Here is a 19118-nt window from a genome sequence, read left to right as displayed (position 1 = left end):
TGCTGCCTGGTGCTCAGAGGGAGCCTCCTGGGTGCCCGGCTGTGCCCATGGCCTCCTGTCCTGGCACTGGGCACCGCTGAGCAGAGCCTGGCTCCGTCCTCTCTGCACCCTCCCTTCAGGGATTTAGGGACACGGATGAGATCCCCCTGAGCCTCCTCTTCTCCAGGCCGAGCAGCCCCAGCTCTCCCAGCCTCTGCTCACAGCAGGGATGCTCCAGTCTCTTCGTCATCTTCATGGCCCAGCATTTCACTCCCTCCAGTATGTCCAGGTCTCTCTTGTACTGGGGGGCCCAGAACAGGACCCAGCACTCCAGGTGCAGCATTGCCAGTGCTAAGCAGAGGGGAAGGATCACCTCCCTTGACCTGCTGGCAATGCTTTGCCAAATGCAGCCACAGATACCGTTACTATTCTTAGCAGCAAGGGCACAGTGCTGGCTCCTGTTCAACTTGGTGTCCAGGTTGCCAGGCAGGTCTGTCCATAGTCACAAAGTAGGTTCAGGATCGAGCCAGCAGGACAGAGGCAGCAGCACACCTTGCCAGGCCCACGCACATGTGCAGCGTGGCTCAGGCAGGGACCACAGACAGGTAAGACCAAGCCTCAGCGTAGCTTCCAAGCAAAAGAGGGAAGCCCCCGACGAGGGTTTCCCACCTCTTTCCCACCCAGCCTTTCTCACAGCTCCCCTGCTACAGCGCAGGCAGCTAACCCCCTGGGAAGGCAGGGAAGAGGAGGTGCTCAGGGCCTGCACACTGGCCTTTGAATATCATCTTTGTACCTGGAGGAGATGGAGGAAAGCACAGCTGACTGCAGCTGTTTAGTTCTTAGGCATGCTCATGGACAGCTGTGAGGCTCTGAAAATATGAATAAAATTCTAATCCAGTTTGCTTTAGTTTCCCATTACCCTTATTTATATCAACCTTTGGGGAAGGAGAAGGTGGATCCCTGTGAGGCTCCACAGGTGGCTCTGGAGGAAAGAGCAGCATAAGGAAACCCTTGTGAGCTCAGCTCCATCACAGGAGGACTACGGACACCTGCTCAGTACAAGCCTGGTAATTCCTGCTTTCAAGAGGCAGGAGTCCACTCGTGATCACAGCAGACCCAAAGGGAAGATTCCCCGGGCTTGCAGATCTGCAGAGGACAGTGGGGTCTTAGCCAAGCATGAACCACTAATAGTTTTTCTTTCCATATAATATACATTCTTTGGCAACATCATGAAATTTCTCATCTTTGCAGTCTGATAGTTCCTGCGGAAAAATGAATTCCACTTTTTTTTTTTCTTCTTACTTTTAACCAGGGTTTAAAAGATGGTTATTAGCTAAGGAACATACCACACAGGTCATAATTTTAACAAAGAACAATGAGGAGATAATACGGCCTTTCCCAGTTAAGTCCTTAAGGAACTTTCCACATATGCCCTTGTTTCTATGCTGGTAATACAATCATCAGATTTTTACGTATTAAAGAAAGTTTAGAAATCACTATCACGATCAAAAATAACGACATCCTCAAAAGCATGGCTTGATCAGCTTGATCAGGTGGGGGAAAGGCAAGTGTGATTGTGTGACAGAACAGCAAAAAGGAAGGCAAGAATTGACAGGATCAAGAGTGTTAGAGAAATAAGCGGGGAGGGAAAGTGAAGAAAAAGGGAATTAGAATGGACGGGGCAGAAAAAAACTAATTGGAAAGGACAAATAGTTGGACCACAAGCTGCTAGGAAAAGATGCATGTAATTTTCCATCTTCTCAAAGTAAATACGTAATAATCCTAAAGGGCATGAAGAAAGGGAAAGGAAACATTGAAATAAAAGTTGTATCTCCTCTAAGTTGTCTAGTACTGACAAAGCTGTCAAGATGCAAAGACATTTTTAGAGTTCAGTTACTTACTGAGAAAAAGTGGTTTGGATCTGAACCTTAGTAGTGATTTTAAATGTTATGGTTGTTGAAAGGTGGACCATTTCCCATACGTGTAAAAGGAACTTAAAATAGATACTGCATCAGGACATTAAATTTACTCCCTTTCCATTCTGAGTTTTGCTGGTGGTTATTCAAAGCTATGTATTTATGCTTGGTAAGTAAAACAGGAACTGCCTACTTCTTAGAAAAATGTTATCATCTCGATCTTGCTAAGCAAACGAAGGTTTATTGTTATCCTGGAAGCTCCATGGTTCATGGTGCAGTAAGATAGGCATGGTGTATGTCTATGTTCGTGGTGTAATAAGTAGAATATCAAGTAATCCAGCAGCTAAGTCTAATATTCGTTTACAGATTCACTGATTAAGGCTAGGAAATGAAGAATAGTGTTGCCATGGTGAAGTCTATACGATAAAGCCCAAGAAGAACAAGGTAGTGAATAATTGATACATGTCTAAGATTAGAAACGATCATTTACAGTGTGCTCTTTGATATTCATGTTCGGTTTTTACTTGAAAAGCCTCTGAGAAACATGTTAGCATAGACTTGTGATAGGTTTTTGCATAAACTTTTAACCAAAGCACCCATGGCTTGTGTGTAAGAGTACACAAATGTGCAGTTACTGCACTGCTAAGATTGAGAACTGAAGCCTAAAACAAAAAGTTCAAAAATGCAAAGCTTTTAACGTGGTATTTTGCCAGGCCATGTGTATTACTGTATTTGCTAAAAATACAACAGAAATAAGTGACAACGTGTGTCATAGGATTCAGTGAGACAGGTGGTAACCTTGTGCCTGTGTGCTTTCCTCCTTGTGGTTTTAGGCTTGTTTAAAATAGCTCTAATTTAATTTTTGAACCTTTGGTTGAGAAATAATTTAATAAAGTGTCCTAGGCCAACTTGAATTAAGGACCAGTATATATGAGTGTCCTGATAAAGCTGAAAGACCCACACACGTTCAAAAAAGGACAACGGTCTGCCGGCTGTTGCCAGAGGTTCATTTCTCTGATGGAAAGAAATAGAAAGCTATTTTCTGGGATAAACACTGTGGATCTGCTGGAGCAAAAACTGAAGGCATCATGCCTTTATAAACAGTTTTGCTTAATAAATGTGTCATTTATTTTTATAAACGTTATGATTGAAGTCAGTGATTGTACACAAGAGTTCTGAATACTGTCCAGCTGCCCTGTAGCAAACTTCACTTGTTGTAAATTCTTTTTTGGCAATCCGGGTAGTAAGAGGTATTTTTCATTAGAAAGTAGCCACGTTAAAATAAATAAAATAGATGCAGTTGGCTTGCGTGCAACAGTCCTGAGGTTGGTGGTGGTGTTTTTCTGCTTGCAAGTTGAATACGATTAATCTTTTTTTTGTCTAAATAATGTGAAGTAATCTCCATAAAAATACCATATATATAATTTCAAATATGTTTGTTTTCATTATTTTAATGTATCAAGTTTGCAAACCATCTTATAGTAAATGCCCCATTAAAGCAAACACCTCTTCTTGTTCCCTAGGGTATGTTATAATCGGGTTATGACCATATATTTACAGTTCAAAAAATGAGTTTGTACAGTGTGCATCTCAACATCTTCCAGATTAATTGCTTCTAAACTGAGATGTTGTAAGAAAGAATCCAAACTAATTCAATACTTACTGTGAAACAGCGATGGCAAACACCAGGGGATAGAACTGAGAGATGCTTCAAAGAAGGATGGCAAATATCAGCATCAGGCTCAATTGCAGTTTATTTATCACCCAGAATAAGTAGGAGCTGGATATAACACGTAAGAAAAAGTTCAGATTTGCAATGCACAATGAGGTGTGCTTTGTTTTCTATGTTAACTTACAAAGCTGCACATGCTCGCTGCACATCTTTCTGCTTAAAAATCAGTGCGCTACCATTAAACCCTACAAATGAATCAACACAAGCTTGGAGGAAAAAGAGATGGGTTGTCTTTCTTAAGCACAATGATAGAGGATCATGGAAGGACTAAATGCGTATAAATGTGGTGAGAATTGTTGTCAGCTGGCTTGAAGGCTGATTAAACATTCCCATTTCCCGCAGGTAAACACATATAAAGGTTATGTTGTCAGACCCGATGGCTGTTGTCTGTCCCAGAACTGAATCAAATGTCTCAACTCCAAAATCACCGTAGGAAGTTTTACCATGGTCTGTATAGAAGAAATTGTATTCAAAACATCTGTGCTTTTAATGTTTTCATTCTATACAGAAGGATTTGAAAATGGATTCATACTTCCCAGGGAGGAAGCTCGGAGCTGCTCGTCTGAAGGAATAAGCCATGTGCCTGGAACAGCAAGGCTTTGCATAATGGGCTCCTCTTCGAAAAAGATCGTGATGTTGCTGCTGCTGGAATAATTGTGTTCTTTCTGCATTTATTTATCATTGCATTAGACAATGAGAAAACAGTTGCATTAAAAAAAAACAAACAGGATTTCCCAGTTTATTGAGGGTCTCAGACATAAGTGCCCTACCTACTTCTGGTTTCCCCCATGCGATGGGAGCGATCTCAGTCCTCTGCCCCCTACTAGTTTGGCTCTGAGCGCTTGTGTATGGCTCAGGCTGCGGAGCAGTGGGGAGACAGAAGGTGGAGGGGCCTGCACGTCACAGGTTTTCAGAGAGAGCTGATGTGGGACAGGGTTTGAGACCGACTGGTCGTTAAATTGTGTTATACAATTATACGCAGCAAAGGAAAGCTGCATATAATTGCACAAATATTGTGGAGACGGTTGTTTTCCTTAACTAGTTTTTTGGAAATGTTGAAGTAACATCTCAGGAAAAAATGGCGTTATCAAAGCCTGGCTGCTTATGTGCACAGGCTTCCCACAAAGACAAAGGCAGTTATTTTCTTTTTTAATAGATTAATGAATGGTTCCACCTGTATTTCAGCTGCCTGGTATTTGCTGCTTTTCCATTTCCATGGGGCCTAGATTTTTATTTCTATGCCTAATTTTCCTATAGGCTGCTGAGAATCAGTAAGTGATGTCCTTATATGTTACCATCCATATGTTGTACACAAGAAAACATTAGCATTCAAGTTGCATGCATTTGTTAATATCCGTTCATGCTATTTCCTTGTTAGTGGTTTCTTGCAGAAAAGCAGATAGTGCTGACTGTTGCAAAGCACAGATAGCTCGGGTTTCTCTTTCAACACTTTAAACTGCATTACTGAGATAACTTTCTCCTAAAGTTTTTCCACCTGTGTTGTGTTTTTTTTTTTATATACAATGGTACAGGCATTTGTCAGAGGCTTCACTGCCACAGATGAAGAGGTCTGGATCTTCCTCCAAGCACAGTGTAGAAAAAAGAAGGCATCAAGAGCTTTGCTCAGTATTAATGCTTTTGAGAAAAGGATATTTGGTGGAGATAGATGTTCATTTTGTTTTGTTACTGTAACTTTTGAATAGTGTTCTCTGCTTAATTCTGAAGCAGTTTGCTGGCAGTATAATTAACAGTGGTTTATTGTACGACTGAAGAAAGCAATATTGATTGCAAGTATAAAGGCGCATTTAGAGATGCTTTCTGAATTGTTTAGTCTTCCTAAATGAAGTCATCTTTTAAAGAATTTTTCAACTAAAGGTCTTTTTTTAATTTACCCTATTGTTTTGGCAGTTTTTGTGATTCTTATTCAGAGTTCTTCTTTGAGATTATGTCACACACATGACAGCTAGAAAGTGTACTAAAGGTATTACTAGGCACTGGTGTTATCAGGTTTGGGCATCTGGAATTTGGTTTTGTATTTTTTTTGGTAGATTACGTTCGGAAACTTTGGCTCCAATAGCTCAAAATATTCACTTCACATTGGGATTGGCTTGGGGGGTGGGCATTAAATATGATAATAAGTAAGTGGGCAGCAAACTGATTGGTATTCCAAACTTAAAAAGTCATTTGCATGCTACTTCTCTTGCTGTCTTAATTATTCACTCTGAAGTCCTTTATGGTTGCTTTACTATAGAGGCATAACAAGTGGCTGAGTCAATTGCATGTGTAGAACCTATAAGTTGAGAGGAGGCCTTGCATGGTTGTTACTTAAATCTGTTATTAAATTCCTACATTATTTTTCTATATGACGTAATAAAGAATGGAGATGGAAAGAAAAAATAATGCTGTACTACAGAATTTGTCTATTAGACAATGGAGATTTAAACTAAATTAAAGAGATGGCTAATTTCATAATATGAAGAGAAGGTACTGCCTGCTGTCTGTGTTCTGTTTGTTTTTTCCTTAAGCTGCTTAGCTGGAAAAAAACTTTACATATGTGATTATCAGAAAAGGCTCTCTGGAAAATACATTTCTGTTCTACCATTCTGATACCCATCTTTCAGTTTGTTCTTCCTGCTGGTGACTGCAAGAAAAAGTTCAGGTCTAGGTCTTGTTGCTCAGGATGCTTTGTACGGATTGCCTAAGAGTTTCATCCAGAGATTATTTGTTGAAAATTGTAGTGCCTGGGTCACTGAAGATGATTGCATTACTCAATAATCAAGAATAGTAAGGAGGGAGATCAGAAAAAAGGGAAACTTTTTGATGTCAATTTAGAGACCAAATTGAATTAAAACAAAACAAAAATAGTAGTTCCTGTACAAAAACTACTGCCCACAGCCACATTACAGAAGCCTGCTGAAATATATCAGATTTTTATCCCCAACTAAAAGTATGATTATTTTCATAAGAGGATTAGTTTTTCATATATGTGTTCAAATGGACCTCCCCTCTGGCTTTCTGCCAAACCAAAGCTGGACGCAGGGCTGGACATGCTTGCAGTAGGACATCACGCCACAAAACTCTTCCGAGAAGACGTTGTGCTGGTGTCATGTGCCAAAAGTGTGCTGAGGCGTTGCGTTGATCTCTAGTAACATCAGATTCTCCAGGACCAACATCCTTTTTATCCGTGTATAGAAAACGCCTTACCTTTTAACAAATTACATGTTTTCCCCTCATTATTTTGACTTAAAAAGCAATGAGACCACACTTACAAGATCATTTTCATCAGGACTAAATCAGTGCTGATGCTGTAAACTTCAGATCCGTTCATCCCAGTTCTCCGCCTTGGTCCTGCAGCTCCCTTGTGCTGGCTGTGCTCAGGTCTTCCCGACAAAAGATGAAGGGTTGGGGTGTTGTTGATTCCTTTTTTTTTTTTTTTTGTGGGGGGGTGGTGGTGTTGGGATTTTTTCTTTGTTTTGTGGTGTTTTTTTTCTTTGGTAATCCTGTATGTCAGATGTTAGTGCCTTTTAAAATACCAATCTGATTTAGTCTTACTCACTTTTAAAATCCTCCACGAAAACAGGCTATTCAAGACTTATGGACACTTTTGACATAAAATTTGCATAGTAATAGTTTCAAAAAGCTCTCATAAAATAGCCAGAGATGTGAGAGATTAAAAACAGAACGGAATGGCGTTTATTGATATTAATTTTCAAAGTTTTTATTGGTGTGGAGCTCTCTGGAGAGCCAGCGGGGAGCTATCAGTAACCACCGTGGGAGGCAGCAATCCAAGTACTGCTGCAGCGCAGGCAAACAAGGTGATCCCAGCCCTCACTTTACAGTTTTTAGTAGTTGAGATGTTTATTCAGCATCGCTTAATGTATTAATAGAAAAGAAGACAAGTAAATGGTTTTAGGACCGCAGAATGTTATTAGCAAACTGCCTTTGCTAACAGCGATGTGGGTTTGCAGTCAGTTGGAAAGACGAACATTTTTGTCACAAATTGGGTAAATGTTAAAAAAAAAAAAAAAAGGCACATTTGACCTCATGTATGTTTGGTAAGAAAAATTTGTCAAATTGAGCTGTAGGGATTGTATAATAAAGCATTTGAGGATAGTACCTTCAGAGTATTGGTGTTTATCAATCTGTTGCAGAGCGTGAAAGATGCGTCTCAGACACTTCATGTAGCACATGCATCTAGACCCAGGAGGAGCTCCTTACTCTACAAAGGAGCGTAGTTACCAGGAAGGGCTCCCATACAAAAGAAACCTGTATGTTGGGCTAAGATTTGAAGCATAAATAAGGACTAATACTGGTCGTCTTTCAGAGCATGAAGACAAAGCATGAGAACTGGAGGTGGATGCGCAGTGTGAGCTGCATTATGCAGGAATGTTCAAGCTGCCTTTTTGGGCTGCTTGCACCAATTCAGAGCTGCAGGCTGGTTGGCAAACCCAAGTGAGAAGCACCATGACTTGCTAGATACAGGCAAGCGATGGAGCTCTGCCTCTTCCAGCACCCAAACTGAACACTTCACGTTGTGCTGCGTAGGAACAACTGGTAGGAAGCAAGTATAGGTATTCCAGACATGGCAATGTCCATGGACTGAGTGCATCCCTACTGCCTAGGATGTAGTTTCTTCCCTCTGCCTTAAATATTTTCAAAAATGAAAAATACAGGTCTTTTTTGTTTTTTTTTTTAAGAATATAAGTGGATTACTTCCCCAGCTAAACTGATTCTCACCATAGTACTTAATCAGTTCTAGACATCATAGGAAGGGAAAGAATCAAAATAAGAGGAGCAGGGCAGGGGAAGCATCAAGTTGAATCATTTTTATGAACAATGAAGTGGTAGATGGCCAAATAGGTGGTGTTTCTTTTGTCTCTGTGTGTTTTTTTTAATAATGTTAGAAGTACTGGTTTCCTTGATTGTATCACAGAATATCTCTTTATACATGTCAAAAAGAATCTGTTTTATCATGTAATTGTGTGTACTATTAAACAGCATAAATTTAGAAAATTATTTTTGTTAATTTTAATCCTAAAATTCAGTCAATAGTGATTTTAATGTTCACCTTCACTTTTTTTTTTAATTTAACATCTCAACATAAAGATACTGATACTCAAACTTTCTCTGCAAGTATTTAAAATAAACAGCTATTTTGTCAATAATTTTTTAACAAGAAATTTTGGTAAGTTGAAATGATTCAGTGGGAGGGGAAGGTTAGTGCCAGAATAGCAAAGTATTTACATGATTCTCTGCAGGGATTAACCTGTTCTCTGCATAAATTATTTCTCCTAATAATCATTATCATATTGTGATCTCAGAACTAATTACAGCTTTGGGTGGGAAATATTTTAGCTGCCTTTGATTTGCTCTTCTGTGTTGCTTTTTACCTTTTTTTTTTTTAAACTAAGTTATATTTCTGATTCAGAAAAAGTGTTTCCCCTTGTACTCACCAGTTCCTGCATCTCTTTTTCTTTTTTCCCTCGCTTTTAATTGCAAAATGTGAGTGGTGCAGTAGCTGTTTTGAACCCCACCCTCAGAGTTGCTGGGTATATGAACCCCATTGCGTAAGAAACCTGTTACTGAGCAGGCTGCTGCAGCCCTAACCAGCCGGCTAGCGAGCAGCCAAGTTTTAAAGGAAATAATTTCTAAAGTTTGCTGTTTGGAATCAGACCTTTCACAGATGGGAAAAAAAAAAAAAAAAAAAAGAAAGAAAGAAAGGATAAATTTTAAAATAACAAAACAGCTAAAGAAAAAGAAATATTTGCCAGCAGGATAAAGCAAGAATATGAGCGCGTAAAAATACCTGACAAAATAATAATTGCTGAAAAGGGGTGATAACATCATGAATTGCAAATGCTTGATTGTGTTTCTTCAGTTCTGAGGTTTGTGGATGTGGATTTGCTTTGGGTTCACCTCTGGCTTCCAGGCCGGTTGATGGCCTCAAATGAACTGCACAGATTTCCTGAAATCGTTTCAGTTTTCTTCTGTGCAATAAATATTTGACTCTAATAACTGAGATCTTGACGTTCCAAGCCAAACTGATTTCTCCATCCCTGTTAAGTGGTAAAATATAACCTACACAAAGAAGAAGTGTGCGTGTAAATATTTGAAATAGGCTAGTAAAGCTTTCTCACAAACAGTACTGCAGATTTCCTTGACAAAAGTTTGTGTGCGTTTCAGTGTGCTCTGGAGAGTATTATCTGACCATCGGTTTTTATTAGCGCCATTTTAAAGTTGATAAACGCAGAAATATTAGGAGAGAATCATGTGAAGCTGCACGTGGGGAAGGAGAGAAGCAGAGAGGAGGGCCTGGATGGGTAGTGAAATAACGGGGGGCAGACAGGAGGCTGTGAAAACAAAACTAAGCAGATAAAGAAACTGTAGAGAAAGCTTAAAGATGCAAAGTTAAGAGACGACATTAGAAGGGTGGTGATAACTGATGGCATTTCTAAGAGTGAATTTTTTCCTTGTCATTAAACTTAAGGTCAGCTGAGAAAGGCTCTTTTGTTCGTCATGGTTAATTCTGGTTTGAATCCTGGGCAGTGGTGGCTGTAGGACTGAGCTGTAGGTAGCGACTCAAGCAGTAGGCTGCAGGACTGAGCTGTAGGTAGTGACTTGAGCAGCAGGTTGGAGGATTGACCTGTAGGTAGTGACTTTTAGCAGCGGGTTGGAGCACTGTGGAATGGCCAGGCAGCAGCTCTTCCCCTCAGCACAGCTGGGCACAGGGTCCCCACCGGCAGAGAGGCCAAAATGGCCACAGCAACCCCACTCACCCCTGGGGTGGCTTTGCTCAGAGGCAGCCCACAGCCCCCCTGCCTCCCCCAGTCCAGGGGGCACCCCTTCTTCTCCATCGCGGCCCCACCGCTTCACCCTCCTTCCCCTGCAGCCCCCGGTGCAGCCGCGCAGCTGCGAAGCTTTGAGCCGGCTTTGTGAGGCAGCTGCGGGGCTGAGGGCCCGAGGGCCTCTGCCTCTGGAAGCTGCACCATCTGGCCGCTCACCGCAGCGCCGCATGCAGAGTTTATATTTAGATCACCTTGTATCTGGCATCTGGGCTTGTATTTATCTGTGTGCTCGATGACTACGCCGTTCGAGTACTTTTTTTCGTGGGCGCTGTTCTCCATAACGTATCTCTTCGAAGTTCTCGGTTGCCACCATAAGAAAACGTTCCAGAAAAATCGTTGTGCTTTCTGTAGAGCTGTCGTTTGTATGGGTGGGAGCTGCATGTGAGGTGCCACGTAGTGTGTATCAGAAATACCAGATGGGCTAATGCACGACGCGTCCAGCAACACTGAGTATTGTGATAGTAAGCAACTTTGTGCCGTGTATTTCAAGCTTTTGTTTCATTAGGGTTGGTTTTTTGGGGTGGGGAGAGGGGATCATTTATTTATTTATTTGCTTTTAGCATGTGTTTCTGTATAAAAGTCTCTTTGTGATAGCTTAAGGACAAAAACAAATGACGCTTCTGAGTACACAAAGTAACGTGCTGCAAGGTGGCCAACAGAGGGTGCTGAAGTGATGCAGCTGCTGCCTTCACTAGCGGTTTTAATTTCAGAAGAACAATGTGTATTTTGACAAACCTCCTCGTTTTGGGATGTTGTACTGTACAGCTATAAACTCACTGCATTTTTTGTGAACTTAATACCATAATTTCCAGAAAACTTTTGAATATTACTTTATATTACGAAGATAATTTCAGAAATGGCCTTTAAGAAGTAATACTTCTAATAAAAATATGTACCCCCCTAGAGCATTTATTGCTTTTCTTCACCTTTAAAAAGAGTTAAAAATGAAAATCCTGCATTTTTTCTGAAGATAAAGTTGGGCCCAGTGTAATTGCCAATAATCCCTTTAATTTATGCAAATAAAAAGTTAGACAATGTATGGCAAAGTTGTGCAACACTTTGCATTTAAACTAGTTATATCCATGCTGTGCTCTGTTTCAGTGTGCCCATTTTTCTGTTTATCCTTACACAGGGTCTGGTTTCTGCACTGGTTGTGAAGGAGACTGTGCCCTTTATATACTCGATAGAAAGGGTGGTGTGTGTCTGCACATGGTTGTAGCTTTTGGCTGGAGGCTGCTTGATTCAGCTTGCCCCTGTTCTTTGAAGTAAAGCATGTCCATGAAAGTTAGTATTTACAACACTGCCTAAGAGTCTTTTACGGAAAGCATTCCCTTGCTTTCCTCCAGACCCTCCTCTTCCTCCCCACAAAGCGACGGGTAATGGCTTCAGGCTGCAAGAGATTGAAAAGTGCCATTTATCACATGGATATGCAAAACCAGGTGATTGCTTTTGATAAACGGGAGGTGCATTATTACACAGATGTGATGTATGACAGATTAAATCCAATGTCATATTGAAGATAACCCAAACTATTCCATTTTATTGGGATTTTTTTTTCTGGTTGGTTTAAAACTCAATAACACATTTTTGTGCAAAAATCTAATCCATCTCTGACAGCATCTCACAGATGTGAATGGACTTCTCAGCAGGGAGATGAGGAACTACAGTAGTTACAGGAACCTGTCAGATCTACTTTATGTCAGTTCTCATTTTTCAAAACCAAAAAAACCAACACCTAGACACTGGGGCCTTACCCTTAAAGTAGAGCTTGAGTGTAACACACAAAAAGAGCAAAATTTGCAGAAAGTTTGACAAAGCAGATCAGAGCCTTTACTGTTCTATCTCCGTGACTTTTGACTCAGCTGCCAGGGTTTGATAGTTTTCTTTGCATTCAGGAAACTTGAATTGTTAACAATAAATGTGGAACAAGAGAATTATCCAGACTTACAGGAATGCTTCTTAAGATGTGGGGAGAGCTACAATTGTGTGTCTGTGAAAGACAATTGCAAAGGATTATCCAGAAGGAAAAAATCACCAAAGAGGGAGAAATAAAGATGTTTAAGCCCTTTAATAATGTACTGTGAAGTGGTGGGGGTGGTTTCTGTTATGGGAAGGGTGAGGAGAGGAAACGGGTTGTAATACACTGCCTTATGGGATAGCAGAAAACACTCTCATTTATTAATATTGAATCAGATCTTTAAATGAAGCACCCAGTCAGGCATTTCTCTGGGCTGAACAAGTCAAGTAACATTGGAGTTGGACTGTCCTGTTGGCTGCCTGGACGTAGATAACTTGGATGGAGATACGTTGCTCAAGAGGCTGTTCTGGCTGCACTGGTTGTACTCCCGGGTTGTGAATCTCCGTCCTTAGAGATGCTTTGACAAATGCTTTGGCTGGGCGAGTTCCTGAGCAACTGGATCTCATGCAGAAGTTAGCCCAGCTTTGAGCAGGAGATTGGATGAGAAAACCATTGGAGGTCCATTCATTGGAGGTCCATTCCAATCTAGCTTGTACTATGAGCCTGTGGAAGGACTGATGCAAGCAGATTGCTGGCTCACTCACTAAGAAAACAAATGTGCTCTGGGCTTCTAAGTATTTTCCTCAAAATACAGATACCTCATTTTAAATGGGAGGCTTTTGGCTTCTAGGCACTTGGCTTTCGGAAGCAAATGAGGTCTCTTACTCATGTCATCGATCTATGTAGCATTCAGACTGTCTTCATAGTAGCAAAATTTCGGGTTGGATTGATAATCCTGCATTATGGGCCTCTTGTCCGTGATGGACATCATCGCAGGACAGCTCTCCAAAGTGCGGTCCCCAGATGTGCTGCCAGTGGTTTTGAACACAGATGCGGTGCAGGTGCTATTAGCTGATACTAGACTGGATTTAAAAATTGGATGCTAGATGTCTATAATTGCACCAGATAAAATATCATCTATGTATAGTTCTAATAGGGACCGTGCAGTTATACATAAGTAACAGAAGTAGATTCCTACTCTCAACATTTTTATTTTTCAAAGGCTGCACTCTATGTACTTATACCTAAGGAATTACAGCATAACTCAGTTTCTGCTGTTGCTTGCAGCTTCTGACCAGAAATCCACAAGAAAAAGAAAAAAAAAGTCTAGTTCATATTGTCGATACTAAAGGCAGGTTGTCATTTAAGTAACTTACAATATTTGTATATAAATTTTCTCCAGTTGTTTTATGTATGTTTATGTCAAGAGAATGAAGTCCTGGTAAGAAAGTATGCAATAATTCTTTTAACAGCACATATTGTGAAATATTTGGTAGATAAATACAACTTTAAGGTTACGTTTTAAGACTTTGGTTTTTTGTATTCTATACTGGGAGTAGGAATATGTCATGTTGTCCAGGTGACTGAAGTTTAACATGACTGTGATTTTTCCCTAGGTAGTTGTGACAGTGCACAATGCAGAACAGTGATCTGCAGGAAGCAAGCAAGACAGCATCCATACTGCTTGCAGTTAACCCATCTCTGCCTGAACTAGAAAACTATTAATGGAAACTACACTGCAAAATTAAGGCATTAAGACAGATCGCTACTGGAAACTTGCTTCAAGGAAAGGTAAGGCTTTGTTTTAAGTTTTTAGGCTTCCTGAATCTACGTGAGATTTTTGTTAGCAAGCATCATAATGCATTCATAAAACAATAAAATTCACTTCTTATTGAATAAATGTGGCAACTATTAGCCATTATTCAGTAAATAGTTAAAAATCTCTTGCATAGTGGAAAATACAAAACATTATGCATATTGAGATTTGGAAGCTTGAATATATGCTTCTTTCTGAAAAGGATTGTGTATGTGAATTTAAGTATTTGGCAATGACAGCTTTGGGTGATGATTCTTAGGGACTCAAGTTAAATATGAATTACAAACCTATATTAAGACCATCACATGCAGCATGAGATTATGCACATAGTATGCTACAAGTATTTATCAACTCATTGCCATAACAGCAGTGAAAGTTTGCAAACTGTTACCAGGAGCTGAAGAAACTTGTGGTTTTTAATTAGTGTGATACAGTGCAAGTGTTTTGTTAAAGCCTTCTTGGGACTGAAATTCCAAACAGACAAATGTTGGCTGTATTTGGTTTTGTAAATACCGATACTTTTGAAAATAGATGAATAAGCATTTTGCATGTACACTTAATAAGTATCTGAAATAAGTGCAATTGCTAATGTGCATTTATATCTCAAGGAACCAGGGGAAAAATAGAAAACAACACGAGCAGAAACTCATCAGACTCTTTCTCTTAAACAAACCAAACATTTTTTTCCTACTAAAAGGTTGGATAGTTTTTAACCTATCATTATTAAGCTCTAGTTAGTCCTTCTGTCATATAAAAAATAAGATTTCATGGAGTCAGTTAATTTTGCTCTGTAATTAGCTGTAAGTCAGAGTAAATTATATTGTTAGTAGTATTTCTTCTGGAGTACTGGCTTCTATAGTGCTCCCAATTCTATGCCACTGGAGAGTGAATTATTTTCTTTCGCTTTTAAAGAGCAGTACTGTAAAGGCTCTTGACAAGGCCAGAGACTTTTCAGTCTGAGTAGTTACCTTTTTGTTCTTTGTTGTTTGCTTAAATACAGATCTTTCCATTTTGGCTTTTTGAGATTTCTGGATCATTGTTTTAAGTACATTGGGACAATTATATCATTTATTATTCAATATACTTTTTTGTTGTTCATTGTTTGTTTTTAATCCAAGACAGTGCAGATCAAAACAAGCAGACGGATATATTTACGAGTACAGAGATCTGTATGTGTGTGATATGTATTCTAGACCTACATGGCCATTACAAAGTGGGGAATTTTTGTTGCCTAGATGTGAGCTGTTCTGTGCAGGAAGGCTGCGTACACGCATGCTGACAAGAGAAGAGCTCCATATGGCAGAGTCTGTAAGTTCAGTTTGACTTGTGGTAGGGCCCTAAGTCACATCTCTGCAGCAGCGTGTGCATTTTCAACCTGGTGTACCATTGTAACGTGCTGAAATTCACGTGTCAGTCACCGGAGGGTATAAGGGAGACGTCCAATCCGTACAAAATAATGCAGTCACAGTAGGAAACCAGTGTGCTACACAAAAGATTGGGCACGTATCGTTGTGCCATGTGAGCCAGAAGGGAATGCATGACTCTGGTCTGGAAATGTACAACTATATGCAATTATGGGCTCTCAGCTGGGAAATGAGCGCCGTCTCCTAGACTACCTCTCAACTGTAATTCCAGGACCTCCTATGTTCCAGTTAGGCAAACTCAATAAAGATTAGATTTGATCATTTCTGGACTAGTTTACCTGCTTTACTGTGCCTTGAAAGAACTGATTGCACTAATTCCTCTCCTTCACAAATCAATTTAAGAAGGTAAAACCTCTCAGCAGTTCAGTTAGCGGATTCTGAGTGGAAATAGTATCTCATGGTAGCAGCCTTCCCACACTAATGAATACAAATTTGGAATATCTACAAGATTTGGCATATTTACAAGACACAGCAGGTGTCTTGTAAACGTCCTCAAACTCAGAGTTGGAGTTATATGAACATGCAAGCATAGTCATGGGCCTTTGTATCCTAAAAGGGAGATGAGACCAACTGACTTGATGTGCGCTTGTGAAATCTGTCTTTTACAATTTAGAGAAAATCCTAGTGCGTGGAGGAAATTATTTGGTTCCGTTTAACTAGAACAGTGTTTTTGCTTTTTAATTACACTAGTAATAATGCCAGATATCAGAAAAAATAGCAGCAGTGAAGTCTGATGAATGTTGGTATTATCTTTCCATACGTTCCTGCAGGTTTTAGAGAATGGTGTTGCTGGCATCAGCAAGAGAATACTAGGGGTGATTGTATCTGTTGCTACTCATAAACATGATTGCCTTATTTCCTCTTATTTATTTTAATGTTGTGTTAGAAAATGACGCTCTAGGATCAGATTCGTTTGGTCTGATGATATTTTTAGGAATATATTTGTCCAGTTCTAACTAAACTTAATCAATTCTGTGTCTCTGGCTTTTGGAAATAAAGACTGAGAACCGTCTACCGAGACCCACCGAGGCATGTGACAAGCTATCTGGCAGTAATCTAGGAATGCAATTAAATGTGTTCAGTTATGTGCTTTGTTTGTTAGGTTAGAGTCTTAAAATCATTCAAGGTGGAGGCCTCCTAGGACATGAGAACTCAACCATTTTATCTTATTTTAGTGCTTTGACTTAATTTTTAAAAGTTTGAGAAAATCCATCATTTCTTCACTCAGTTAATTTTGAAGCCTCTCAGTTTTTATTTTACTTCTGATAGCAAGCATTGGTTTATTGAGTGTAAAATAAAAATGCAGTTCTAGCAGCTGTACGTTTGGAAAGGCTTTTCTTCTCTTCAGTCTCCTTTTTTTGGAAAGGCTTTAAATATGTTACAGCCCGGGAGTCCAATTCTGCAATTGCCTAAGCTGAATACATATATCCATGGATTATAGTACACTAATATGCAGATCAAAAGCTGGTGGATGAGATTTTTAAACAGGGCTGGACTGATGCAGGGGAAATGCTAGGTGTCCGAGAATTGAGGTGAAGCACACATAGACCACTAGTTTAAAAAAAAAAAAAAAGAAAGAAAAGGAACTAAAAATATTTTTTTTGATATTTTTAAAGTTTCCTGCTGGTTGCGTAAAAATCACTGAGCTTAAAAAGTCTTACTTACAAATGTTCGATATCTTTCAAACAGTCATTTTAAACTAGTGCAGAGATCCAAATGAAGCCTGACACTTGGAATTTGGGGGAGGCAATATCATTTTTTCCCTAATTAAATAAATGAGTGTTCTGGGAAAGAGATCGGCATTCATCATGTTGTAGCCAACAATATTGGTATTGACTTGAACAAGGTAAATAACATTTTTAGGATTGATGTGCATCATTCCTAATTATTATTAATAATGGTTTTTGTTTTTCTTTTCATGTTAAACACTGTAATATTTCATGGAAGGAGATTGTCAATATTAAACCCAAAAGAGCCTTCAGAATCTTTGCAGCTGTAAATGTGTGAAAGCTTGAGTGTTTAAATTGTTTGTTTTACATGTATGCCTTTTACCTCCTTAAAAATAATAATAAAAAAAAAGGTTGGGAGGAGTATTGGGAGACATGCATCTGGTATTAAAGAAAATATTTTTTGTTTAGGAGTATTCACAGTGTGTAAGGTATCCCAAAATAGGCAACAATTCTTGTTGAAACAGCAAATACTTTTTAAAAAAGTCACAAGATGAACAACAACAATCACAGAAAGTGTGCCTTTATTTCCAAAGTAAATATTTTACCAAATAGGTTTTTGATGTAAGGAACAAAATGTACAAGGAGCAGCATGTGATACACACCCAGTACAACATTTTAAACACCTTATAAGCTTCCTGACTTTTCCCATGCTTATATTTAGATAAAGCTTAAATGGTTCAAATCAATACTATTTTGCTTGGATTAAAATGGTTAACTATCTGTGTGTGGATGCTTGATTTGGGGGCTTGCTTAAGTGGCAAAATTAACCAATTCTTTTTTGTGCGTGTTCCTCCATATAGTAGAATAAGGAAAAGGCCTTAATTCTCCATTCCCCCCTATCGAGAAATGAGCTAAAAAGTCCAAAGATACAGATACGCTTTTTTTTTTTCCCTCAGTGCTGATGTGCTATTTTGGGATATATGCTGACCTACTTTCTGTGTTTCCAGAAAGAAAGCTAAAAAATTTTGGCTAGGGTTGCAGAAAGGTTTTGATTTATTTTTTCAGGGGATTTTTGTACATCCGCTTACATAAACACACCCACACCCGTGTGTTGGCTAATGTGGGTGTTGGTGTACACTAGCAAATCAAGATTGCCATTTTTTGTACAATTTCAGTAATAACAGCAACAGAGACCTAGACACCTGCCTTTTGAGGGTTTGATAGGAAGATGCCATTCTAGTGCTGCAGTTAGTTTCTCAGTTACATGATACAATAGAAAGCTTTCAATTCCATATAGAAACATGCAAATTTACTTCAAAATCTTATAATTTTTCCATCTTCTTCACCGTTATCTTAGAAAACCGGATGGTAAAACCCATTTGAATCATTCATACTGTGCATCCTGTTATTCACCAGTCTGACCATCAAAGCATGTTCGGCCCGTTAGGTTGCCATTCCCAATTAAAATAATGACACATACAGTTTGGGGATTGTATGAACAAATTATGAGAGAACAAATAATGAGAGATGAAGACATGCTCCAGCTTAGGGCAGAAGAAATTCATCAGCCCTGGCATCACTGCACTCACATGTGGGCCCTTCCCAGCAGAGCAGCTCTGCTGGTGGAAGAAAATTCTTCTCAGCTTATGATGACTGTAGTCCAGCAGGTCTTGGTGTGGCATTCCTCTCATCTAACTTTTACGACCATACAAAGATAGAGCATCTGTAAGCCTCAGTAAAAGTCTGCAGTTAATGGGAAAAGACAATTGTCCCTATCCTAAGCTAGGTGAGGTAAATTCTGCCTTGCAGAGCTACATCCCTCTCTCTTTGTTAGCTATAGGTGGAGTTCAGACTCTGGCAATTTCATCTTTGAATGTCCCCAGCAAGATGAGAAATCAAATGCCTTTTCTTTGTATATACCACCCCTATAGTAAGGAG

The 19118-nt window shown here is 39.5% G+C and overlaps 1 protein-coding gene across 3 annotated transcripts in view; it reads left to right on the top strand.

Annotated features, from left to right (window-relative positions):
• Positions 1–19118, top strand: part of FRY (FRY microtubule binding protein) — a 238191-nt gene that overhangs the window by 14513 nt on the left and 204560 nt on the right. For 2 of the 3 annotated variants that reach the window (XM_066989711.1, XM_066989710.1), the window contains exons 1-2: positions 10829–10933; positions 13887–14061. The gene's annotated coding sequence lies outside the window, so the exon portion shown is untranslated. Of the gene's footprint in view, positions 1–10828; positions 10934–13886; positions 14062–19118 lie in introns of those variants that run through there. The other variant, XM_066989712.1, reaches the window with a different exon arrangement.

The sequence above is a fragment of the Anser cygnoides genome, chromosome 1 (genome assembly GCF_040182565.1).
Source record: "Anser cygnoides isolate HZ-2024a breed goose chromosome 1, Taihu_goose_T2T_genome, whole genome shotgun sequence".
Classification (NCBI taxonomy): Eukaryota; Metazoa; Chordata; class Aves; order Anseriformes; family Anatidae; genus Anser; species Anser cygnoides.
The sequence above is the reverse complement of the archived record's forward strand: the minus strand, read 5'-3'. Positions and strand labels throughout refer to the sequence as shown.